This window comes from Dysidea avara, chromosome 1 (assembly GCF_963678975.1).
Source record: "Dysidea avara chromosome 1, odDysAvar1.4, whole genome shotgun sequence".
Taxonomy (NCBI): Eukaryota; Metazoa; Porifera; class Demospongiae; order Dictyoceratida; family Dysideidae; genus Dysidea; species Dysidea avara.
In genome coordinates this window covers 38,552,952-38,580,373 of record NC_089272.1, presented here as the reverse complement: position 1 = coordinate 38,580,373, position 27,422 = coordinate 38,552,952, and the positions used below count along the sequence as shown (strand labels likewise).

The 27,422-nt window shown below is 38.1% G+C and overlaps 2 long non-coding RNA genes across 3 annotated transcripts; one reads left to right on the top strand and one right to left on the bottom strand.

The window, feature by feature from the left end:
- Positions 1-6,738: 6,738 nt before the first annotated feature.
- LOC136250096 (uncharacterized) lies at positions 6,739-17,134 on the top strand. Of its 2 annotated transcripts, none has more exons than XR_010698438.1 (3): positions 6,739-6,965; positions 16,679-16,814; positions 17,040-17,134. It is a non-coding gene; the product is annotated as an uncharacterized lncRNA (long non-coding RNA). The 2 variants fall into 2 exon arrangements; XR_010698439.1 differs by having other exon boundaries at positions 6,740-6,965; positions 16,702-16,814.
- LOC136263888 (uncharacterized) lies at positions 10,075-12,781 on the bottom strand. The gene is made up of 3 exons (XR_010704822.1): positions 12,189-12,781; positions 10,826-10,897; positions 10,075-10,307 (listed from the first exon to the last, which is right to left on the bottom strand). It is a non-coding gene; the product is annotated as an uncharacterized lncRNA (long non-coding RNA).
- Positions 17,135-27,422: the final 10,288 nt, after the last annotated feature.

Sequence of the window (27,422 nt, the reverse complement as noted above, 5' to 3'; positions counted from 1 at the left end):
TCAAATCAGTAGTGAAGTACTTAGGAATCTTAATCAATTCTCAGCTTAAATGGAGTGATCACATGAAGCATCTTGCAGCCAAAGCATCCCGTGCATCAAGACACACGGTAATGTGTCGTGCGGCCCAAAAATCCGGCGCGTAACACCCGTGAGTATATTGACAGGAAGAAAGAAAACGCAATTTTCGCACCTCCGTAGCTCTGTGCTGCCTTGATGAAACAAGACGATTTTTGCTGTGCACACTCCCTCCAACTTCAGCACGCCACATTCCAAATTTGAGCGAAATCGCTTCACGTTCCCGAGATATGCGACTTCAAAAATTGGCTTAGTTTCTTCGTTTTTTTTCTTCCTCTTGTCGCACACTTACAAAAACTACTATAAAACGCGAACGCCAAATCTGATTGCCTTGAAATTTGGCACACAGAAGGGGGGTATAAAGGCGCATCTCGGTACCTACTTTGGCTGGAATACGATAAACAGGCAAAGAGTTATGAGCGATTATTCACGAAAAATAAACCAATATGTTGTCACGCCTACAGGTTAGGCCACTCCAAGTCATACCTTAGTTTCTGGTCACTCCCAAGCCTACAAATGGATGCGGGCGGGCGGATGATCAGGACTTCAGGACTATAGACTCTACTGTGACAATATACTGTATGGTATTATTATTTGCTCAATTTAGCAAATTCATGTTGATTTTATACTTAACCAACAACATAGGTAGTTGTGCTTCGGCAAAAAATGCACTAGGAAAGTTGTTGATGGATCATGGCTAGCTATACACTGATGTATAGCATTTAAGTATATATTTATTTATTTATTTAGAATATATTATAGGAAATGTTTTGCTCATGTAGCTACTTATGCTTTCCAAGTGAAATAAATGTCTCATTAGCTATATCAGGAAAGTATTACTATGACTTATAGCTAAGTTGTTCAAATGATCATGATACACAATGAAATTTAACTTCTATTTTCACATCAGAAATTCTTCATTCAAATGTAAAGTCTTAGCCCACTAGCTATGTGTTTCCAGCCTTCTATTCAGTAACCTTGAGAAAAGTAACTGTCAAAGTTTTGAGTCATTGAGTGCTCCAGACTACTGTTTTTAGTGATCATCTGGGAATGTTTAAACTATAAGGGTTTCTACTTGCCAATCTAATTTTAGTTATGGAAAAGTTTAAGCTCACCGAATGTTGCCAGCTTTCCATACCCCTGTAGTGTTCAGTGATAAGGAAATAGACTAATCATTAGAGGACTACATTTGAATTATAAAGTTAAAGCTATGGCCCATCTGCATGGACTAGTAGTTAATGCTACTGAAATTACTTTGGTTACAGAAGCATTAGTAACAGTTATAATCTGAACAGCTATATAATCAAGGACAAAACTAGCTATAGTTAGAAACATTTTATTAGTGTGGCATATATACCTAATATATACCTAATATTAGAGTTAAGAGTAGTGTGACTGCTCTATTTGAATCCCTGAATGCTCTATTAGAGTATATCGATCTTTTGCAGTAAAAAATAAGTGTCTTGCTGGGTCACGTGCACTTAAGCACCTGTAATATTAATAATAGTCCTCATAAACTAGGGTTTCAGGTTTACCATGCGGGCGGGTGACCAGAAACTAAGGTTTGACTTGGTGTGGCCTTAAATCGCGTATGGGAAGAAGCTTATTTAAAATCGGTGGGTGAATAGGTTAACTATTGAACGTCAAACCTTTTGTGGTTTGAAAGAAATCGAGCTAAAAACCAGGAAGATACAACGAAAAAACTAACAGTGTGTAACAATTACGCAATCGAGATTAGCTAATAAAAAAAACGACTGTTTGCCACGCCTACCAGATAAACCGCTTGGGATAATGCTTTGAAAATCGTTGTACAAATGGAGTAATCATCTTAGAAAGGCTCATCAATGGTGTAGAAGAATCAGACTTAAAGCCACGGAGTTATAACATGAAATCCAACTTGATGCAGCAAGTGCGAGATCGAGATACTCTAATAGAGCAGTCATCCTAATAGAGCAGTCATCCTGAAGAGAATTCAAGAGATCAGTTAGAAACAAGAAACCTGTATAGAGATCAGCTACACACAAGTCACCCTGTAGAGAGATCAGCTAGAAGAAGTTACTTTGTAGGGAGTTCATGCAACTATGGAAAGAGATAGTTCAACTATACAAAATCCCCTTAGAAGTTGTTGAGAGACATCACTATTTGGGAGTACTTTTAGATAACAAGTTGTCATGGACCCCTCACATAAATTCAGTGTGCAATAAAGCTAATCGTCTACTGGGATTTTTGCGAAGAACTCTCCACCATTGTCCACCTCACTTAAAAGAACATGCATATAAACAGATCGTCTTGCCATCTATTGAATACTGCTCTTCTATCTGGGATCCACATCAACAATCACTCATTCACAAGTTAGAGATGATACAATATCGTGCTGCACGTTTCGTGTTAAATAGACCTTGGAGAAGGAATCATAGGGACAGTATAACTGAAATGTTAGTGGAATTAAAATGGCCAACACTGGAAGATCGTAGGAAACAGGCACGTCTGATGCTGTTGTTTAAGTTTGTAAACAAATTAATTTATGTTCCAAATCAGTATCTGCCAGTGTTATCTCCTGCAACAAGTACCAGGGAAAACCATCCCTTGAAGCTATTACAGTTGTATGCCAGAACAAATCGATATAGTAACTCTTTCTTACCAAGATCAATACCAGACTGGAACAATTTAGATATGGAAGATCTTGACAATATAGACTTACTTACTTTCAAAAACCGTTTGCAAAATGCATAGACATTAAAATTTTGTTTTTGTACATTAGCGATTTACCCAATGGGTTTTGCTAATCAATAATAATAATAAATAAATAATAAACTAGAAGAAACCACCATGTAGAGATTTCAGTTACAAACAAATCGCCCTGTAGAGAGATCAATAGAAGAAGTTACCTTGCAGAGAGTTCGGCTACAAAGAAACCATCATGTAGAGAGTTCAGCTACAAACAAATCTCCCTGTAGAGAGATCAGCTAGAAGAAGTTACCTTGTAGAGAGTTCAGTTACAAAGAAACGACCATGTAGAGAGCTCAGCTACAAACTAGTGACCTTGTAGAGACATTAGCTAGAAGAAGTTACCTTGCAGAGAGTTCAGCTACAAAGAAACCATTCTTTAAAGAGCTCAGCTGCAAACAAATCACCTATACAGAATTCAGCTACAAACAAATCACCCTGTAGAAAGATCAGCTAGAAGAAGTTACCTTGTAGAGAGTTCAGCTACAAACAAATCACCTGTAGAAAGATCAGCTAGAAGAAGTCACCTTGTAGAAAGTTCAGTTACAAAGAAACCACCATGTAGAGAGTTCAGCTACAAACTAATGACCTTGTAGAGACATCAGCTAGAAAAGTTACCTTGTAGATCGTTCAGGTACAAAGAAACCATTCTGTAAAGAGCTCAGCTGCAAACAAATCACCTGTACAGAATTCAGCTACAAACAAATCACCCTGTAGAAAGATCAGCTAGAAGAAGTTACCTTGTAGAGAGTTCAGCTACAAACAAATCACCTGTAGAAAGATCAGCTAGAAGAAGTCACCTTGTAGAAAGTTCAGTTACAAAGAAACCACCATGTAGAGAGTTCAGCTACAAACTATTGACCTTGTAGAGACATCAGCTAGAAAAGTTACCTTGTAGATCGTTCAGGTACAAAGAAACCATTCTGTAAAGAGCTCAGCTGCAAACAAATCACCTGTACAGAATTCAGCTACAAACAAATCACCCTGTAGAGAGATCAGCTAGAAGAAGTTACCTTGTAGATCGTTCAGCTACAAAGAAACCACCATGTGGAGAATTCAGCTGCAAAGAAATCACCCTGTAGAAAATTCAGCCACAACAAATTGCCCTGTACAAAGATCAGTTAGAAGAACTTGCCTTTTAGAGAGTTCAGCTACAAAGAAACCATTCTGTAAAGAGCTCAGCTGCAAACAAATCACTTGTACAGAATTCAGCTACAAACAAATCACCCTGTAGAAAGATCAGCTAGAAGAAGTTACCTTGTAGAGAGTTCATCTACAAAGAAACCACCATGTGGAGAATTCAGCTGCAAAGAAATCACCCTGTATAAAATTCTGCCACAAACAAATTGCCCTGTAGAAAGATCAGTTAGAAGAAGTTACCTTGTAGAGAGTTCAGCTACAAAGAAACTATTCTGTAAAGAGCTCAGCTGCAAACAAATCACCTGTACAGAATTCAACTACAAACAAATCACCCTGTAGAGAGATCAGCTAGAAGAAGTTACCTTGTAGATCGTTCAGCTACAAAGAAACCACCATGTGTAGAATTCAGCTGCAAAGAAATCACTCTGTAGAAAATTCAGCCACAAACAAATTGCCCTGTACAAAGATCAGTTAGAAGAAGTTGCCTTTTAGAGAGTTCAGCTACAAAGAAACTATTCTGTAAAGAGCTCAGCTGCAAACAAATCGCCTGTACAGAATTCAGCTACAAACAAATCACCCTGTAGAAAGATCAGCCAGAAGAAGTTACCTTGTAGAGAGTTCAGCTACAAAGAAACCACCATGTGGAGAATTCAGCTGCAAAGAAATCACCCTGTATAAAATTCTGCCACAAACAAATTGCCCTGTAGAAAGATCAGTTAGAAGAAGTTACCTTGTAGAGAGTTCAGCTACAAAGAAACCATTCTGTAAAGAGCTCAGCTGCAAACAAATCACCTGTACAGAATTCAACTACAAACAAATCACCCTGTAGAGAAATCAGCTAGAAGAAGTTACCTTGTAGATCGTTCAGCTACAAACAATTCACCCTGTTGAGAGAGCAATTAGAAGAAGTCACCTTGTAGAGTGTTCAGTTACAAAGAAACCACCATAGAGATTTCTGTAATCAATATATGTATTATATATGTATAATTTGTACATTTACTGATAAAATATTTAAAGTACATCTACTTCATCTTTTCTTCTTCCTGTGGTAAAGAAAAAAGATAGGTTAAAAAAGTCCCAAAGCCAGCCATAGGCCGGCTTTGGGGTATCCAAATACAAAAAGAAGTGAAATCTAATCCATAACAGCCAAGCTGTAAAAAAAGTGTGCAGCCCTCAAAAAGGCTATGGTGAAAAAAGATGTGAAATCCAAGGTGGCGGCCAAGAAATGGCTGTGATGGCAGGTTAATGGTAAAAAATTTAATAATGACAATTCAGGTGAATTTTGTGCCAAGACCAAGCGGCACAAAAATTCACCTGAATTGTCGTTATTAAAATTTTTACCATTAACCTACCATCATAGCCATTTCTTGGCCGCCACCTTGGATTTCACATCTTTTTTCACCATAGCCTTTTTGAGAGCCTCACACTTTTTTTACAGCTTGGCTGTTTTGGATTAGATCAAACTATCTACGACACACTCTATTTTCCAGTTCTCCAATGGTCAAATCAATTGCATACAATTCCATTGTTAGACCAATTCTAGAGTATGCTTCACCTGTTTGGTGTTTACACTTAGCAAAGGATGTCTCTCATTTAGAATCAGTTCAATGACGTGCAGCACGGTGGATCTGTGGTAGCAGATGGAACTCTACTAACCATATGTGGAATAAGTCTTCAGACACATGTATTCAGGAACTTAAATGGTCTTCTCTCCATAGTAGAAGATCTTTTTATTCTATTTGCCTGATGCATGATACTTTGCACAAAGGAGTTTCTATTCCATTTTCAAGACATTTGTAATTTTCTTCTACTGTCACTAGATCACATTCACTGACCCTATCAATTCCATCCTTGACTATTAATCCTTATCGATACTCTTTCTTTGTTAACACTCCTTTTCTTTGGAACACTATTCCCATTTACATTTTACAGCTGTTAAATTGGACTGCATTTAGGTCTGCTCTTCGTCGTCTTCTTTTACTGTAACATTTATTTAATAATAATAATAATTGTATTTTGACTGCTCTGTTTTTATAACTCTGTGGTTACTTGTCCTGTGTGTATGTTGTCTTTATGTGTGTGGGAGCACGTTTGCAGGCTACAGCCTTCTATGTACCCACGTCTTTTGACAAAATGATAATCTGATTCGCGCAGCCAGACCACTATTTCGGAGCTGGGGCTTATCGATTGGAGATTATAAGCGCCCGCGCTAATGCTCGAGACAAATATCTACCTACAGCGAGTGCCTGTGTTGTCACCCCCTTGATAATTGATGGCAAATGTTGAAGATAGCTGGGAAGAGTACAGCCACTTATGCAATTCGTGAGATTAGCAGTCACGTCCAATTCGTGAGACTCGGTATGTTTTCGCAAAGTCCTTCGCCATTTCTGCCATGCATCACGTGCACAATTGATCAAGTGATGCAATACTTGATTCATCGATGATTCAGTATTAATGCGATGTAAACCTCAGAAGTACTAGTGCAGAGCCACGACAGTGTGCAAGTAGCTACCGGAGAGCTCCAGGGCTGCAAGATTTGGTGTGATTTATTTATCCCTGACAGTAGCTATAGACTAGCTACCCATGCAGGGTGTGGCGCACCGGCTTTCGTAGGCAAAACGACACATTATATTACAGTGTGTGACTTGACGTGGCAACAAAGCCACAGCTGAGATCATAAAGCCACAAGTCATCAGATCATAATATTCAATTTTGCAAAATCTGCTCTGGTGAACCGTGAACCGTACTAATTAAATTAATAAAATATCTGTTTGTACAGGGTGGGTAAGGCCAAAAGCCACAACTGGGGTCATGAAGTCACAAGGTCAATTTACTTAAGCTTATACACGTACCATCAAACCTGCTCAGTATAGCTAACTCAGCTACTTCTAAGACTACTATATAGCTAAATCGCATTGCAGGCTAGGGCCGGAACTGGTTCGCGATACTAGACTACATCCGTAGTTACCGTTCAGTTGCCGATTCTTACAAGATTGGGTTGATTATAGACTAACACACGAAAGGTTAGTTTGGGGATATTGTACTGTCTGCTTTGAAGTAGTGTAGTGGGACGTGACGACTGCCAGTATGCGCCGGGGTACAGTTGAGGAATATAGGTAGAGGATACGAGCCCGGATACTGGCAAGTGAAGTAGCTATGGCGTTTAATACTGATATTTTACAGCCAGCGTTGGGGCCTATAGCTAACTACTGAAATGATAATTTGCAGCAGCACTCGGTAGATTAACTAGTGAGCTCTACTCGCCACAGGTACAACTTTTATAGAACACAATAACTTTTATATTTAAAATATATAGAGTCCCCCCATCATAGTGATTTTGACGTTATCGTTAATAGAGACACCAAGTGAGAAGCCTGTCACTATTTTGAGAGATACAGGTGCTTCACAGTCCTATAAGTAAATGAAAAAACAAGAGACAACAATTCAAAGTGCATGACAAAGTGGAGGAAGCACCTGACCCTCGGATATTGCAAGGTCAAGTGCTCCAATAGTCACTGGGCTGCCACAGTGAGACCTGGCTCCACACAAGCAGGTTAAAGTTGATCTCAGTAAAGAAAAAGTGGTGCATGGAGCATCTATTCCAGGACACAACACTAGTATAACTGTGGCCTCTCTTAGCAGCAAGCAGAGATGCCAACCTCTTGTAAGCAGTAGTGGCCACACCTCCCATTCCCCAAAAGTAGAGAATACCAAAGAGGTGAAAGAGCCCATTTCAACATCCCTTACACACTGCTCATACCTACGCTGCTTGTCACGCTCAAACCTTTTATATACAGAAGAAACTGCTGTGTTTCGATAACTAGGAGCAGTGGGATTAAAAACTCTTACATCAAAGAAAGCCTTTTGATGACGGTTTCCCCAGAATCCTTACACACTGACATCCAGGTGCCTTATCTTCCACATTGGCTGTGGCATAGTGAAAAGATTCACCAGATAGGGGTTGCAACACTGGCTCAATTGCCACATCATTACAAACTTCAGACAAAGCAGTTGCAGTGAAATCCCTAAGTTCATTATGACGTAGAGTAGAGAAATCACCAGATGCACAGTCCATTGCATGATCAACAGTGAAGACATGACCACACACACACTTAGCAGGTAAGCCACTGGGCAACCATCCATAACGCAAACACATCCCTAATAACACTTATGGAGTGTAAATCCATGCTCTTCGATGGGAAGCACTGATAGCCAAGAAGAGGCACCTTTCTCACTAGACAAAGAAACAATGCAAAATGGCAAGATACGTGCCGAAACTTTTTATCCCGCCAATGCGATGTACTGTAAATCAGCTGGTAAAAGGGGAGTAAGTTCTGATTGCTTAGAAACCAGCCACTGACATCTTAAAAACATAACATTAGCCTTAGCTTGATGCTGGGCACTAACCACTGTTACCCTGAAATGAGTCTGCTGTTCAATGATCTCCTGGACTAACGCTGAGGTAACCTGAATGGATTAGTCAAATTCAAAATTAGCATTGGCAGAAGGATTACGCCCACCCATAGTGCTGGACGGGCAAGCAAATCTCTTTCTAAGACTTAGTAAATATATTTAATAAATAAATAATGATCAAGGGTGCATGCATATATGAACACTTTGAACACTGTTAGGGTGTCTCACAGGTACCTCAGTACTGTTGGTCGATCTGAGATCCACTGCAGTCAAATTACAGGTAACTCACTGTGGTCAAATAGTGTAGTGCCTTCTCCTTCTGCATATAGCTAGATGTCTTCGCAATAACGCATTTGCAAATTCAGCTGCAAAAGTGGGATTTTTAATGTCACTTTTTGGCTGAACCAGACGAGAAGTATGACTCAACTATGACCAGGTTGCTTGTAAATTAAACTCTTGTGTTAGCTTCCCAATTAGCTGGCCATCAGTTTCACGATCGTATATTTATTTTTAATTTTCTTATTAAGCTGTAATGGATACAACAGAGTTGGCTTCTCTTACCCCATGCAGTGGCAGCTGCAGGGTAGTTTGAAATCGAAAGGTATTTCTTTGTCTGTAGCTAAGACTTGACTAGACTGTAAATCATACAGCAATCAAGACTCACGGTAGTGAGTCGCGCGGCCAGTAAAGCAGAAACGCGCGCCGCAGACAATAAATGACGCGACCACTACGTGAGGATTTTACAAGAACGAACGTTGTCAAATTCGGCCTTCCTGTAATCCACCCGTCACTTACGCTATCCCTCTGAAACTCTGGAGTTGAACTCATCGTGTCACTAGTAACTACCACACAAGCAGTGAAGCAAATCCATGCTGATTGTTTCGTGATCGAGGTTGCCGACATCAAAGGTGAAGTTTCATTTTTTTTTTTTTTTTTTTTTAATCGCATGCGGTTAGACGCAACCGCAGGTGTATGCCTTGCGTTCCTTTGTGCATTCCGAACATTGATCGCCCTGTTATCGCTTCAGTATTCACTCAATCACCTCAAGATTCACATCATCGATTTCACCATACATGATTACCCTACAGTCGTGGTTTCAGCACCAAACGAAGTTTCAGTCGTCCTCAGTCGACCTAGAGGCCAAATACAAATCCCAGATTGTTGTTTTCCGCAATACTCGCTTGGCATGTAGGGCAATGTGTCTTTAAACTGTTCTAAAAGTTTCGTTCAGATTGAAACATTTGTTTTCGAGAATGGCTAGTTTGAAATTTGAATTTAGTCGCCCCCACGTCATTTGCTCTCTAAGAATTTTACTCGGAATTTAAAGAATGACGCAGAGCACAACTGCGGTCACTGGGTATTGATGAACTGGCGCTCTATGTAGTTAATCAGTACTATAGCCACCAAGAAGTGTGCTGCCATAGATTATAGTCCATAGATATAATCAAGAGTTCATAATATATATATATTATGAACTCTTGATATAATCTATGGTGCTGCATACCATCCTTCGTTTTGAAATTAGTCCCTCTAAGGGCGCGGCTTAAAGAATGACACAAGAGTACAACTGCGGTTACCAGTTGTTGACACAAGCTGTGAGTAATTAGCACATGTAGCTAGCTTAAAAAGGAAGTGTGCAAAATCGCCTAATACAATTGTCACCATGCATTATTGCATTTTATAGCACCCCCACACAAAATTACACATGTAATTACAACATACAGAGGAGACACATGAATACCAAACACTTTTCACAACAATAATGTAAGAATTGTACAATAATGACTGTAATATAACTGCTATGCAAATGTTTTCCAGTGGCCCGCCATGGTAGCAAGTCTCACATGACGGCATGTATATTCATCCAAGGGAGTAACGAGTAAGTATGATGACAACAAGTTGGTATGACTTCATTTGTAGAATCCAGATGAGTGGGTGTGGCTCCAGCATGTCTAAATGGTTAACAAACATTCCTGTTATAAATACGTGCTAGAGTTGCAATATAATAGTATAGTACTTAAATGCAATAATACATAGTCTCCATTGCATCACTATCAAACGACACTAAGTGGAGGATATTGTTGCATCTCTAGTATGTACACTCTATCTATCAGTACAACCTGTCTTAATGGCCACTAGTATAGAAAGACAACCACTCTTGAAAAGCCAATTCCAATTGAGAATTTATACACTGTTACCTGCTGAATGAGTGAAGGTGGCAATAAACAAGTTCCACCGTAATTTATACACGTGATCTGATCCTGTATATTCTGTCAGTGGATGAGATCCACTTGGCCAGGCCAAAATGTGACTCAAGTGCCCTGGATGATCCATACTCAACCAACTTATGACCCAGTGGCACAATGGAACTGACTATTTATAGAGAATACAATTATATTTATTTCTAAGATGTGTGGATGTGTGGACACATTACAACACATTACATGTACATACAAGACATGCTACGTACTGTTTTAGAATTTCAAGTCACCACATTATACACGTACCAGTCAACAATGCTTCATAGTGCCCATCAGTAAACCTGAAGAAAAGTTACGAAAAATAAAAATTCACATAAGTACAATGAAACCTCATTAATATGGCAGGCTGTGGGACCAAAAAATTTGGCCTGAATAACAAGGTGGCCTTATTAATGAGGTCATAAGTAATGCTTAGTTATATTTGGGACCTACTAGAGGTGGCCAATATAATGAGGTGGTCTTATTAAAGAGGTGGCCACTAAGTGAGGTTTCACTGTACATATAGTTCACAATATTAATGGTTAACAATATACACTGAAACCTGCAGGTCACTTCTTGTGGAAGATTGCTCTCTACACAAAATGACACATTCAGAGATTGTATTTAGATGGATGATACAGTAATGCATTGTGACTTCAATACTCGTGATGTGTCACTGCTAGGCAGCAACCATATACACGGCACTGCCACATCGCACTTGCTCGCACACACAATTTTGCTAAAGATTTTACAAATTGATAATTAAGGGGTGTGGCAATTAGCTGTTTCACTCGCAAGACTGTGTGGCAGCTGTTTCCCTTCTGTACAAGTGGCCACCAAGACAGGTCCACTGTGGAAGAAAGCCAGGCATTAGATATTTGGTATTTCATGTGTTGAAGACATTCCAGGGCTTCTGGTAGTTTCAAATCTCACCACAGTTTAACTCAGGCAGTGTTGTGGTCACCACTAAACTACTGGAATGCTGTGTTATGTTCATCTTATGCTTGGCTACTATATTGTAGAACTGAAAAGGATACTCTGAAAAATATATCCTATGGATAATGACTTCATCACTTTCTTCATCAGGAGCTTATAAGGACCAATAGTGAAACTTTTTACACTTGGGGCTGACAGTCAACTGCCTATGTCTGAAGCAGTGCTTTTGGTGCTCTAACAGATTGGCTGCCCCCTTGCTACCAGCACTCACTGTCTCATACGCTGTCATACACTAAATCCATCTCTATAGCCAGTTAGAACAGCATGCTTCTTACCTTTTTTTAAGGCCGCTTAATGCAGCCACCTCTTTAAAAGGCAAGGTCAGAAAATTTTGTCCCTACGGCCTGAATAATGACCAGTTTTCACTGTACTATTAGTGATTAGTGATCATGGGGGATTATTTATTAAGATACTAAGATATACAAACGCTACAACCTCTAAATATAGCAGTAAATTTTTACCCTGGTCCAATGTCTCGTAATAATCGTGACTTCGTGAGAGACTCTACTGTGACAAATACATGTTTATCATGATGTGTGCTAATCGCCTTTTTACAATTAAGTTTTACAACACAAATACATGTATAGTTAAACTCACCAATTGCGACTAAATCCCTTCAACACGAAAAGACAAGTAATGAGACAACCTTGGAGACAACAGCCACACAAGCCTATTCTGGTGCGTTTATTTAGTAGTAATATAAATTTTAAAGGCGTTTATTTACTACAGGACATAATTACGCGCCCCTCTATTGTCTCTGTACATACTTGCCTTTTCTTTACTATTCTCATTTCATTTCACAAGATCTCTTGGCAGGGGCGTAGCTTCTTCACTTGAATTAGTCAATGCTTGAAGTAGATCGAGATACTCTAATAGAACAGTCACATTTCTACAAGTGCCATATTTTTATATTGTAAAGTCTGTAAGTAGCTAGTAATTTAAACTATACAATCCGATGCTAAGCAAAAGTTGTAACTATGCTAAATATTGATTGCTGTGTTACAGCTGTTTTGTGACTGCTCTAATAGAGTATTTGATCGTTTCAATGCAGTACAAGATGAAAGGCAAAGCGTTGTTAGGGTTTAATAGTTAAAATGGGTGTTAGTTGACTGCAGTTGCATGCCACTAACAGGGCCACCCTGAGAAATTAGAGGGCCCAGGAAAAAGAGTTAAAGAGGGGCCCAGGGGCAAGGAAGGGTCTAGATCCTGACTGCTCTATTAGAGTATATCGATCTTTCTTTAAACAGGTATTCAAGTGGCCCCTTTTGGGCTGTGGTAGGGGGCAAAATACCCCAGTTACCCCCAATGTGGGCGGCCCTGGCCACTAAAATTACAGTTATATTTTAATATTCTGTCACTGTAATCTGGGGTTTCTGTCAAAACCATGGAAACTCACCTACTGTTATCAACAGTACATTGCTTATTCTAACAAAAAGTATTGAAATCCCATCCAAAAACAGCTTATAGCTGTAAAAAAAGTGCGCGTCCAAGTAAAGCAGAGTTAACTGCGACAAAAAGTAATGATATCATAATGCGGCCATGTGCGAGGTGTGCAAGTTGTAAAATTAATATTAGCTAATCAGATAATACAATGTTATTGTTAAAGTGTTAATGAGAACTATGTGATGCTGCTAGTTTTTAAGTGTGTGAGCATCTTCATAAATGCCACATAAATTTAATTCTCAATAAAGCAATGTGTATAGATTCTCTGATAGTAATAAATAGTTTGAGTTTGGCCGCCTTTCCTGTATATAGCAATGCTACGAACAAAGGAAAGGTGGCCAAACTCAAACTATTTATTACTATCAGAGAATCTATACACATTGCTTTATTGAGAATTAAATTTATGTGGCATTTATGAAGATGCTCACACACTTAAAAACTAGCAGCATCACATAGTTCTCATTAACACTTTAACAATAACATTGTATTATCTGATTAGCTAATATTAATTTTACAACTTGCACACCTCGCACATGGCCGTATTATGATATCATTACTTTTTGTCGCAGTTAACTCTGCTTTACTTGGACGCGCACTTTTTTTACAGCTATAAGCTGTTTTTGGATGGGATATAGTAATACTGAAATGAATCCAAACATAATTTCAGAAAAAAAATAGGCTAGAGGTAAATATTTATCTGAAATATCAGTTCCCCTGTGTTGAGGGGTCCAAATAATTATTTCATTACAATCTTCTGAAACATCAGTTCCTTCTCGGTTTCACTATAGAGGTTTTCAGGAAAATCCAAAAAACGTATATTTACAGAAAGCCATTGGGTAATAGCCGTGATATTTTACAGAACCTATGTGGATGTATAAAACATGGGATGTTCTATTAACATCTTGAAAACCTTGGCTACTGAACAAATAATATGTTGTTAATCACCATAATATTATACCAATATTGTCTGTGGAGTATTTTGGCTAAAGCTGCTTAACTGTAGCTACATAGCTGGTTGGGGTGAATTTTGCATTTGGCCAAAAACTTCTTGGTGACTAAAGCATAGTTACTTAGTCACTGACTTTTAAAATAATATACCGTTAGATAATCTTTGTTTACCATACTGACAAATATCCATCCTTCACTGTTTCTTTAAAAAGTCTCTAACAACCATTACTGCAGTCATGTTACAAAAATCCATATGTCCAGAAGTCTGAAGCACATCTATTATTTTTACATGATTTTCAATATTTCTTGTAGATTGTTGCAGCTATAATTACATGACGTAAGTCAGACATAATGGAATGCCATATGTATAATATAGTATACATGTGTGTTTTTGGATTCTTCTGAAAACCTCTACAATTCAGAAGGGTCCAAATATCAGAATAGGTCCAAATGTTTCAGAAATATGGACCTGGGCATCCAAATAATCACAAAGTTGAGATAATTTATCTGGGGGTCCCAATACCTCAAAATCGTCAGCCTGGAAGTAGGGGGTCCAGTTTTTAAGTTACAATTCCCTGAACTACACGTGATCTCACAGTCTGTTTTGTTTTTTGTTGTTTTTTTTTTCGAAGAAAGCAACCCTGTGCCAGGTACCCTGCAAATCATTTGCTTGTTACATTATATACTGTGCATACTTTTTAGCTACATACAATAACTCCAGATAGTTGTGATCTGGCTAAGTAACAAATTTCATCTGGTCCTTTGTGTTGAGTACGAAATTTTGTTCTCATCTCGTGAGATACTAAAGTGATATTTACAATCATGTCTCCGGATTTCATCGTGGATCTATCGATGGGATACTAGCTACAAGGAACATTTCACAAAGGTTCTCTGCATGCATTAGATCACTATCATCCATTAATGGGCATGGTCTCTATCCAATCATGAAATTACTGGTATCTACTGAACATAAGGACATTGAATAATTTTGTGACGTCTAAGTATGCTGCTCAAGATATGGAAAATTAATACCTTGATATGATTTCACTTGTGTGAAGATGAGGATGAATAGCCTGATTGAAGATAAAAGGCAAAACAAAGCTCAGAGAGCACACACTCATCAGAACCCAAAAAGACACATGCCACTGGTACGTTTGTTATTGTGGCATAAAATGGTGGCCGTGCATAGTTTGCATTTTGTTATACAGTAGATGACATCATGCTGTCTCCAAGACAATAAATATATATATATATATACATTTTAATCAAACCACTACTCGAGGAAGCAAGTCTCAATATACTCTCAAATCCATTAAACCTATTCACCATCTGATTTATCTGCTAATTTTGTATGAGGTAAATTTTATTCCTGAAACTGTTTCACCCTAGTTAGCTATATGCTCTTATGAGATAGAGTAATAAAATGTAATTACCTTTATAGGTCATAGTTCATTGTTATCTTTGGCATTTCAAGCAAAACTTTTTTGCAAGATGTTTGCAGTTAACTGGTAATGCTGGAAGTCAAAACATTCTTTCCTTTAATAATTAGGGTTCTACATTTTGGCTATTGTAGGGTTAGCATGAATTATGAGCAAAAATGTAGCTATGCCAGTGGTGGATTTAGGATTTTTATAAGGGTTTTTGAAAATTAACAAACTATATTGTCTGAGATAAGGAATGAAATAATGAATATATTCCTCCAGAAAATGATGAGATTTTAGTAACTCTGAGAGTTACTAAAATCTCAACATTTTCTGTGAGAATAGAATTTAGGGTACTTGTAGTTAACAATCACAGTATTTCCAATGCTTTAAATGAAATAAACTAACTACTGGGTAAAAACTGTGACTAAGCTATATAGTTTAACTAAGCTACAGGTATAGTTTAGATTGCTCTGCTAGCTAGAGTAGTTACTTGACTGCTCTATTAGAGTATCTTGAATGTGGTGGAAGATGAGAAATAAATTGTTGCTGAGGGTTTGTAACTACATGCACTGCTAACAATGGAAAATATATGTGACTGAATTTGGAAAACCGTCGATATACGCACAATAGTACTTTTGTAATAAAATAAAAACTATGCGTAAAAAACGCAAGCTCCAGAAAAAAAATTATGCAAGTTTTTATCGCCTCACTGGTGGGCGAATTAAGCCTCCAATGGATAAATCCTGGGCATCATCGTGTTCGCCTGTTCATCGGAAGTACAAAAATCTTTGTTTCATCTCCATACACGAAAGGATTTCAAAGTTACAGACGTTTGTTTACGTTGCGGTGACGAAAGAATTTACCGACGATCGTTTTTCAGTGCATTTGTCTTCCTTCTCGAACACAGAAACATGCCTGGGGAAAACAACTATACCTTAGCGGATGCACAAATTCATGGCAAACACAATGAGCGAAGATTTAATTCCGTACGTCATTGTATCAGTAAGTTATGATGGTTTATGTAAGCGCCTATAAATTCTTTTCTCGATGGCTTCTGCATATCAATTTATTTGCTCGTCCGGCTGTCTAGTGCTGTATTTCCAACGCTGCTTAACTTAGGAAGCTGAAACTTAGTTAGTCCATTCCTCTGTCCCTGTAGAAAACAATAGAACAAATAAAATCCATTTTGAAAATTGTGCAGATATCGACGGTTTTCTAAAATTAGGTCACATATTGTAATTGTGTAGCTACTTTGCAATTATTTTATTTTAGTTGTTTTTGATCACAATTGAAAGGTGCAAATTTTGAAGAAACGTGTTTGATTTGATTGTGAAAACCATGGAACTGTGTTACAGATCTCTAATAATATTGCTGTTGGTGGGAAACCCATTAGTACTGGGTGTAGAAAGTAAGTGTAAGTGTTGTATACATGTATGTACAAGTAAAATAACTGTGATTGCAAATGTTTTGTTATGATAAACCAAAATACATTTAACCATAAAAATCTTCAAATATATGTAAATGCTGCACAACTGTCTGAAAACGAATTGTTCCATCCCAACTTCAGTGTTATCACATAATGTGCTGGTTCAGAATGTTGATATGACATGACTATTATTATATTGTTTCCCAGGTGACTGTCAACCAGAGAAGCGTACATGTATATCAGAGGTAAGAATTAAGTGTTTTGCTATAACTATTTGATGTCAAATGTCTGTCTTGCTTACTTCAGCAAGTGTGAATTTTTTTTTGTGCCAAACAATGCAAATGTTTAACCAAGTTTCTAAGTACTAACATTGGTCTTTTACAGTGTAAAATTTTCCATTACATAACTGCAAGAAAAGCTGTTCAATTGTATAATGCATAACTTGCAAGCATGAGGTCACCAGTTTGAATCTCCTGTTTTTTCTTCTTACTGTAGCAGACGTTTTGGATATATATGCTTTTCAAAGAATCCAAATATTTATCACATCCTGGTATAGAATATATTATAGAGACTCTAAGGAAAGTACTGTATATAACAAAGTATAGATAGAGCAGTGATATGTTTGTCCCCTGTGCTCTGTTAGACTACTACACTGTAGTGTAAACAATCATTTATCAATCAATGTCTATTAACAGCAAACTCTACATCTATCATCATGCTATCAAATCCAGATTCAAACATGGAACTTCCCTGAACACTATAAGCCACCTTGTGCTGCCTTGTTTTGATATTCTACTAGCTTAAATCAACTTCTATCCTGTTGGACTGCTGGTGAATAACAAGAAGTTGTTTAGCATAAGCAAACGTCTAGCATAAGCATGAAAATGGTACTTGTAGTGTAATGAACTTTATCAGTGTTGCTTCTCATGTTCTAGATTAATGTGAGCATGTTTTAAAAAATCATGCATAAAACATTTTTGAATTTTAATGGAATTACTATTAGTACTGGTAGACTATTGGCAACATTTAGTTTTGAATTGTGTGGGAATGCCAAGTAAAATACTTCAAACCAGACAATACTTGATGTACGCAAGTTATCGAGTGGACAGCAAACAATGTCAACTGACGATATAGATGTATGATGTATGTACCACTGCCTTTGCTGGATGCTACTGAGGAACATCACTGCCTTGGCTGATATGTTGTGTACCCCTAGAGTATTGAATTGCATGTCACTGGGTATAAAATGTTTGTGTATATCTTGCTCTAAACAAGAATCCCGTATAGGTTGACGCACAACACAGTCGATATTTGATTGCTTATGTTATGTGTGTTACTAATAACACCATGAAATTCTGGTTCAGTTCTTTGATAGTGCTTTTCAACTACATTTAAATGATAATTTTGCTAACACTTTAGTGTATGTATGTGCTTGCTACACTGTATAATTATTGTTGATTGTCTACTTTCATAGTTTTATCCATATGGAGAATCTTATGGTGATTATAATGCTCCGCTAGCTTCTGATTGTACTTCACCGGAAATTTATCTAATGGAAAATTTCTGTTATGATGAGATATATCGAAGTGTTTATGTATGCTCTGTATTTACATGTGTGTGTTAATGTATTGTGCATATCTACTGTGTAGCACACATGTGTATGTTATTGGCACCAGTGACCAGTCATTATTACTGTACATCATTCCATTTGTTCATATGTACATGTATGTATGTATGTATGTATGTATGTATGTATGCATGCATGCATGTATGTATGTGTGTATGTATGTATGTATGTATGTATGTATGCATGCATGTATGTATGTGTGTATGTATGTATGTATGTATGTACAGTATGTATGTATGTATGTATGTATGTATGTATGTATGTATGTATGTATGTATGTATGTATGTATGTATGTATGTATGTATGTATGTATGTATGTATGTATGTATGTATGTATGTATGTATGTATGTATGTATGTATGTATGTATGTAAAGCTGATCATGAGGCTTGGTGCAATGCTTAGCGTAACTCATCGGTTATCGACCACTACCTGTTATTGACCAGGATACCACACCTATTATCGACCAGTCAGTATATGAATAAATACGCAATTATACAGGAAGGTAATCTAGAGACCAACTTTGAGACCTTTGTTGCTGTCTGGTCTGGCGTAATCCAATGCCTAAATGGAAGCGAACATCTACCGCTAAGAAAGGATGGAAGACAAGAAATAAAATATTGGAAGTACAGCATCTTGGCGCTGTTAAACGCCGCAAACTGTGGGACCCTGAATGTATGACTAGAGCAATGAACGCGGTTATCTCAAAGGAGATGGGGGTGAATAAAGCTGCAGAACAATTTGACGTGCCACGAACTACACTAAAGGACAGAATTTCTGGACGAGTGAAGCATGGATTCCTGACACCAGAGGAAGACCAAGAATTGGTTGATTTCCTAGTAGAGTGCTGCAAAATGGGGAATGGAAAAACAAAGAGGGAAGTAATAGACTGTGTGAAGAGGTTGATGGAGAAGAAAAGAGCAAACAAGGGTTTGCAAATGATAAAATTTAATGGAGAAGGATGGTGGTATAAATTTATGAAAAGACATTCCGAATTGTCCCTACAAACCTCAGATCCACTATCACATTGCAGGTTCAATGCAGTAAGCCAGTCAGCGCTAGACCACTATTTTGTATTGCTAAGGAATACCTTGGAGGTGAATGGCTTGATGGATAAACCCAGTTACATTTATAATATGGATGAGTCGGGCATGCCACTTGACCATAAGCAGCTGAAACGTGTTGCACTTAAAGGGATCAAAAAAGTTCATGGACCATCTTCAGGGAACAAGGCACAAATAACAATCTTAGCCTGTGCTAATGCTGTAGGCACTATGATACCACCAATGGTGATTTTTAAGGGGGAACGCTTGAACTATGAATGGACTAGAGGTGAGGTACCAGATACAAAATATGCAATGTCACCCCAAGGGTGGACAGACCACTAGCTGTTTTTTGAGTGGCTGAGTAAACAGTTCACAAAAAGTATTCCACCTTCTCGACCTGTGTTGTTACTTTTAGATGGCCATTCCTCCCATTTTACTTTGGAGGCTATAAAGTTTGCAGCTGAAAATGAAATTATTCTTTTTTGCTTGCCACCCCATACCACTCATGTCGCACAGCCTCTTGATGTGAGCTTTTTTGGCCCTTTAAAAAGCATTGGTCTAGAGTTTGTCATGAGTACATGGCCGACAACCCTGGTAAAGTGGTCACCAGATTTCAGTTCTCATCACTTTTCAACAAGGCTAGGATTTTGTCTATACAACCACATACAATTGTATCCGGATTTCGAAAGGTGGGTGTTTATCCATTCAATTCCACTGCCATCAAGCCATGTGATAATTCTTCAATATCTAATAAGATACCAGAAGCAACACTAGTAATGATTCCAGCAGTAACACAGCCCAATGAACGTTCAAGTGTTTCACAAGATGGGTTTAGTGAACACAATCTAGAAGAAAGTGGTCCGGGACTATCACCTGTTCATACAGTGAGGAGCAAATTGAATTGTTTCAAAGAAGGTACGATAATGGCTACAACATTTATGACGATCAAATGTATGTGTCATGGCTACACAACAACATCCAGATGACCTTCCAGAGAATTTGTCATAGAGCACCACCATAGAGACACAGGTAAATGGGGAGCAAGTTGTACCACTGAACTGTAATACTAGTACCGAAGATGACAGTACTGCAGACAAGGAAAATGTAGTGCCATTACCAGAACAGCCTATGGACAGTACAGTAGACAAGGAAAATGTAGTGCCTCACCAGAACAGCCTACGTACAGTCTTTCAGCTAGTCTAGCAAATACCAGAGTGTTTGTGTCAGAGCTTCGGGAAATTTTGGGTGAAAGAAGAGTAATATCGAAAGCATCCACCAAATCTAAATCAACTGCTAGAGTGCTCACAGGTGCTGAGTCTTTAGCACTTCTAATTGAAAAGGAAAGGAAGAAAAAGAAAGAAGAGGAACAGAAAGCAAAGAGAAAAGAGGAGCGAGATAGAAAACGACAAGAGAAAGAAGAAGAAAAGAAAAGCTGAATCGAGAAGAAAGAAGGATGAAGAGAGAGCAAAGCAAAGAGGACAGAAACACAAGAGGTCTGCAAACAAGACACAGAAGGCACCAGTGGTAGCTGAGCTATCTTCTGACTCAGAAGTAGAAGACGAAGATCAATATGGTGTACAAGTAAAAGAAATTTCTAGCAATGAATGTGCCGTATACTTTGGGTTATACCAGGATGATTTGTCAAGTGCTGGGAAGCTGATGAGGGAGTGAGTTGGGTGTACTAATGAACGGTACAAGAAGTGGATGCACAGCCAGTGCTTACAAGTTAACAATGACTTGTATATATGTGGAATCTGTAAATATAAATTTAGCTAATTTGTGTGTGCATAACTCTTGAACTATAGGTTCAAATGGATTCATTTTTTAGGTGTAGACCCTTCTCGTAATAGTGGTTAGACTGTTTGCATAGTTGTATTGCTTCATGAAATTCATAGCGATCTATTACCAGTTTCTTGGAAAAAGTCGATAATAGCTAATTGGAATATACACGTCAGCGTTGAAATCGGGTCGGGTCATCCGGGTCACATTTTCTCCGGGTCATCCGGGTCTGACCCGGTTTACAATTTATCCGGGTCTGACCCGGATTGGATCACGTGAGAAACGAAGTTGTTCGTTTGACGACGTGGAAACTTATAAACGCTATCGCGTAGTTCTTTCGTGAGCCACGCCCACTTATCGCAATCCCAACATACGCTCAGCCACGCTCATTTGTTAGTAAGTGTAGTATGTAGCACGAAATTGAGGGTATCTATGGTGAGGGGTAGCTATTGTCAGTAGGTGAAGACCTTTTTTTTTGGTCTTCAACCTACAGCTAGGCTGAAGTTGCAATATTTACTCAACACAAATCGAACGCTCAAAATGTAGACTCGTTCACTCGCTCGAGACTAGCCGAAACACGTCTCGGCTTTAATTAATCCGGGTCAATCCGGGTCACATCTAGTCTCGCGTGGCCTGACCGATTTTTTCCGTATATTAGGTGGGGAAAAAGGGTCTGGTGCAACTCCAATAGCTGTTTACTTCTGAGTCGTCCCCACATTCCAGGGACGCTAATTGAATAACATTGGTCACAAAGGAGGTGCCATGACGTCAGTAAAGCTATGAAGTATTCCTACACTCCTGCTCCGGTTGTGAGTCTTGTTACACGATGAGGATTAACTTTCAAGACGCTATAAAAGAGACATCGGAGCAAATTAAGATTCGTTTAAAGGATAAACAGATCTCTAGTTAACTTACTGACGTCATGGCACCTCCTTTGTGACCAATGTTATTCAATTAGCGTCCCTGGAATGTGGGGACGACTCAGAAGTAAACAGCTATTGGAGTTGCACCAGACTCTTTTTTCCCCACCCAATATACGGAAAAAAGCGGTCTGGCCACGCGAGACTAGGTCACATCCGGGTCAAATCCGGATTGCTATGCGGGTCAGTGGGTCATCCGGGTCAGCACTCAGCAGTAGTGACCCGGTTTCAACGTTGATACACGTAAGTCGACAATAGATAGAGACGGTCGATAATAGATGAACGTACGCCCTTAGCTATAATCACCACTGTATTTGCGTAGTTTTAATTGTGGGAATGATATTTAGCAGATGTATTAGGTGTTACTTTATCTAGTTGTGTTGAAATTTTCACTGTTCTACGACGTTGTATGGCTGATTTATGACGCGAGAAACGTTAACTGGTCGATAACCGGTGAGTTACGCTATAGCTTTAGCTGCATGTAACGGTTTGAAGTCATTAGTCCAGGGGTGACAGAAATAGTTGATATGAGGGGGGGGTTGGGCTGACCCAGACTTATGGAAATGATCTACATTGCCTTTGGTTTGGTAAGGTGAGACCAAAAGAAAAAAAGGTCACAGCCAGCTGAGAATAGCTGCCCACCTCACCAGCTATGTATTTATAGCTGATAAACTACATAAAATCCTTACATAGCTCGCTACACACTGCTCTAATACTGTGACTGCTTTAGAGTGACTGCTCTAATAGAGTATCTCGATCTTTATCGCGGTTTTCAGCCCCACTCCAAGAAGGATAATTTCGGCGTGATATCATTCTGAGGGGGGCTAAGCCCCCCTCAGCAGACCAAGGAGGGCTTCAGCCCCCCCCTTTCCACCACCTATGCATTAATCTGGGTGGCTTTATGTTTGTTTTCATATAAACAGTATTGTATGGATATATTCTTAAACAAATTATAATTTATAATTCTTTTTATACTTAATTAACTACTTAACTACTTAACTACATACTATATTGCACGTATACTCTTTCAGAGTCCTGCAATTATTATAATAATAATAATAAGCAAGATACATACATCTAATCCAAAACAGCCAAGCTGTAAAAAAAAGAGTAAATTGTCGTTATTAAAATTTTTACCATTAACCTACCATCACAGCCATTTCTTGGCCGCCACCTTGGATTTAACATCTTTTTTCACCATAGCCTTTTTGAGGGCCGTACTCTTTTTTTTACAGCTTGGCTGTTTTGGATTAGATTTCACTTCTTTTTGTATTTGTGTAGGCCGGCTTTGGGGATTTTTAAACCTATCTTTTTAAACCAGACGCACGCCCACAGCCGGCCGAAGGCCCGCTGTGGGCGTGCGCCTGGTTTACTGAAATTGTTTTCGTAAAATTGTGTGTGTTTACCTATCTACCTATCTATGTTCGTCCGTACGCATCCACGTGAGCAAAATCGTTAATAACGGTAAAAGCAGCTTTTACGTAAAAAGTAAAAGTGAAATGAAGTCTGTATTAAACTTCTGCACAGGTGAACTTTGCTCTGAGGTGGTTTCTTTTCGGCGGACTGAAATATGGGTGTCGTGACTTTCCTCAGACTACCTTCCCCTTGAGGTTTTCAGGCATTTAGCAACTGAAAAACAATGGTGCAGGCCTCGTACACTGCCAGGAATAGCCTATCGCTTCGAGTTGAAAGGGGGCGTATCCCTTACGTACGCGAACGAAAATGAAGAGCAGCTTTGAGGCTTTGCCGAGAATTTGTGAGAAAAACACGTTAGTCACACTATAAAACAGTTTAGAAGATAGTTTTGTGCGTAATGTGTTGGTAAAAGCGGTTTGTTTAACAAACGCTTTCTTAGCAGTGCATAGCAATGTAATTGAACGAATTAGGAACATTTCATGAATTACAAAATACGAGAATTAGCTAATAATATTATTGCACAACCCAAAACTACCCTATTGTAAAGTAGTAATACATATAGTTGGTTAATTCATAGTAGTATATACTGTCTATAGTTAATTCCAGATGAGTTAGCTAGATGCATGGCGCCTGGTTTTTAGAAGTAGCACAACATCAACTTGTTTTCTATACCACAGGAAGAAGAAAAGATGAAGCAGATGTACTTTAAATAATTCTGATTTTATCAGTAAAATTAATGTACAAATTATATATATAATACATATAATATTTATTACAGAACTCTCCATGGTGGTTTCTTTGTAACTGAACACTCTACAAGGTGACATCTTCTAGCTGCTCTCTCTACAGGGTGAATTGTTTGTAGCTGAACGATCTACAAGGTAACTTCTTCTTGTTGATCTCTCTACAGGGTGATTTGTTTGTAGTTGAACTATCTACAAGGTAACTTCTTCTAGCTGACACTGTGAAAAAGGTGGGATATAAGATGGTATTTCCAGTGGCTTATTGAATACAAATAAGCCTTAATATAAACCCTGTATTATACTCATGTTATACTTTAGTATAATGCACACTATACTATTACTTATATGGTTTCAGTTTATTTACCAAATTATCTGAAATGGCTTATATCTAACATAATGCCCACACTATACCATCACATATATGGTTTCAGTGTGTTTAACACATTAACTAAAGCCTTACATGAGATTGTTAGTATAATATAGGTTATATCAAGTTTTTGTGTATTTAATAAGCCACTGGAAATACCATCTTATATCCCTCATTTTTCACAGTGTGATCTCTTTACAGGGTGATTTGTTTGTAGCTGAATTCATTATATAGGTGATTTGTTTGCAGCTGAACTATCTACAAGGTAACATCTTCTAGCTGCTCTCTCTAAAGGGTGAATTGTTTGTAGCTGAACTCTCTATAGGGTTATCTGTTTGTAATTGAACTCTCTACAGGATGGTTTCTTTGTAGCTGTTCTCTCTATGGGGTGACTTGTTTCTAGCTGATCTCTCTACAGGGTGAACGTGTTTCTGGCTGAACTATCTACAGATGATTTGTTTGCAGCTGAACTCTCTACAAGGTGATTTCTTCTAGCTGATCTCTCTACAGGGTGAGCTGTTTGTAGCTGAACTTTGTACAGGGTGGTTTGTTTGCAGCTGAACTCTTTATATGATGGTTTCTTTGTAGCTGAACTCTGTACAAGATAACTTCTTCTAGCTAATCTCTCTATAGGGTGACTTGTTTGTAGTTGAAATATCTGCAGGGTGATTTGTTTGTAGTTGAACTCTCTACAAGGTGATCCTTCTAGCTGATCTCTCTACAGGATGACTTTTTCTAGCTGAACTCTCTACCAGGTGATCTGTTCATAGCTGCACTCTCTACAGGGCGATATGTTTGCAGCTGAACTCTCTACATGGTGGTTCCTTTGTGACTAAACTCTCTATAAGGTGATGTCTTTTAGCTGATCTCTCTACTGGATGACTAATTGTTTCTAGTTGATCTCTCTATAGAGTTATAACTTTCTCTATAGAGTTATAACATGTTTGTATAGCTGAACTCTTTACAGAGTGGTGTTTTTGATTGGTTGTTGAACTCTCCAGCTACACGGTGACTTGTTTGTACTACAGAGTGACTTGTTTGTAGCTGAAGTCTCTACAGAGTGACTTACTTGTAGCTGAACATTGCTTAAAGTAACTTGTCTATTACTAGGGTGCATTACTAGTGTACTGTTCATTACTAGTGTACTGTTCATTACTAGGGTGCATGTACATATGTACATATACTACACATTACTTTGTTTTTCCTCATTTCATTGCTATTGTTTGTATACTACTTTAGGTTACAGAAAATGGAGTTTTGAGCTTAAATGAGCGATTCCTTGATGACACACCAATCCAATTTCCATTTTACAGCAATGTAATTGCTCCATACTGGGCTGATATTGACATCTCAGGAACTGGAAATGTTTACTATCGTCAGACAAATGATCCTGATCTCCTTGATAGAGCAACCAGAGAAATAAAAGCAGCTTTTTCTGTGCACGAACACTTCACTGTGGCTAATTTGCTCATTATAACGTGGGATGCTGTTGGGTATTATCCACAGCGTACTGATAAGGTAACAATACAGTACACCTTAGACTAAGGCTCTAGAGTCTTAGTGCATGTAAGATAATAATAAATGCACTGAGACTCTTCCTTAAAAATGTTTTTTTGTTGTCTTTGATAATTAATTCTGGGATGGCTTTTAACAGCAGCATTTTAGTGGTCTTAGGGTATCCAATACTATATGTACCATAATAGATACAGTGTAAATACATAGATAAATGCATAGGCAAGTAGATATACATGCGCATCAACAGTTTGAAAGAAAATTTTACAGGTTTAAAAAGTCAGGTAGTTGTGAAATCAAAGGTGCCAAGTTGCAATGATGTTAATTTCAATCACTTTAATGTGTAGACGTACAGTATCATTAAAATGATTAATATTAGCATCATTTCAGCCATTTATTGGCTGCAATATGTAACCGGATTTGTGAAAAGGAGTCTTCCACACACATCCAGTTCTATGAACTTGAAGTTCATAACGTAGGTTTTGAAAAATATACAAAGCTTAAACTTTCTTCGTCTATTAACCTACAGTTGTACGTTGATACTTATCACTGACCGTCAATAGCTTATACCGATCCGAAATTATGAGTCACCTAAATTACTAAATTAGATGTGTGTAGAAGACCCCTAATCGCAAATCCAGTTACATATATGATTTTGCAATTTTCTAGTGATGGTTTGTTTGGAGAGCATGGTTGATTTCACAAAACTTGACTGTTGTGAAATATTAAAAAAAGACATAAAATTTATGTATCAATAGTGTACTGTGCAGTCCAAGAAGCCAGCACACCTTCCCTGTGTGTTAACAGAAACAACATGATGTAGTTTTCAAGCATATGTACATACATACGGTATGTGATGTACATAATTTAGGAAAACCATTGATCTAAGTGCGTGAATATAAAGATTGTGAGATATGTTAGTTATACACATTTCAGTCTCCTTGTAAAGGCCAAGTGTTACGAGTTTGAATTTTTTTTACCATGAATGAAGCCAACTGTATAATATAGTGTTTAACTGACTTTAGTCCATACAAAGCTAAGTATAACCATGATTTTGAGTAGCTTTTTTCATCATGGTATCTGTAACACAAGCACATCATCATTTGAGTGGCGGAGGTGGTGGGTTTGGTATATGAACAGAAAATGGTATAATAGTTCATATTGGAACTCCAGCCTTAAT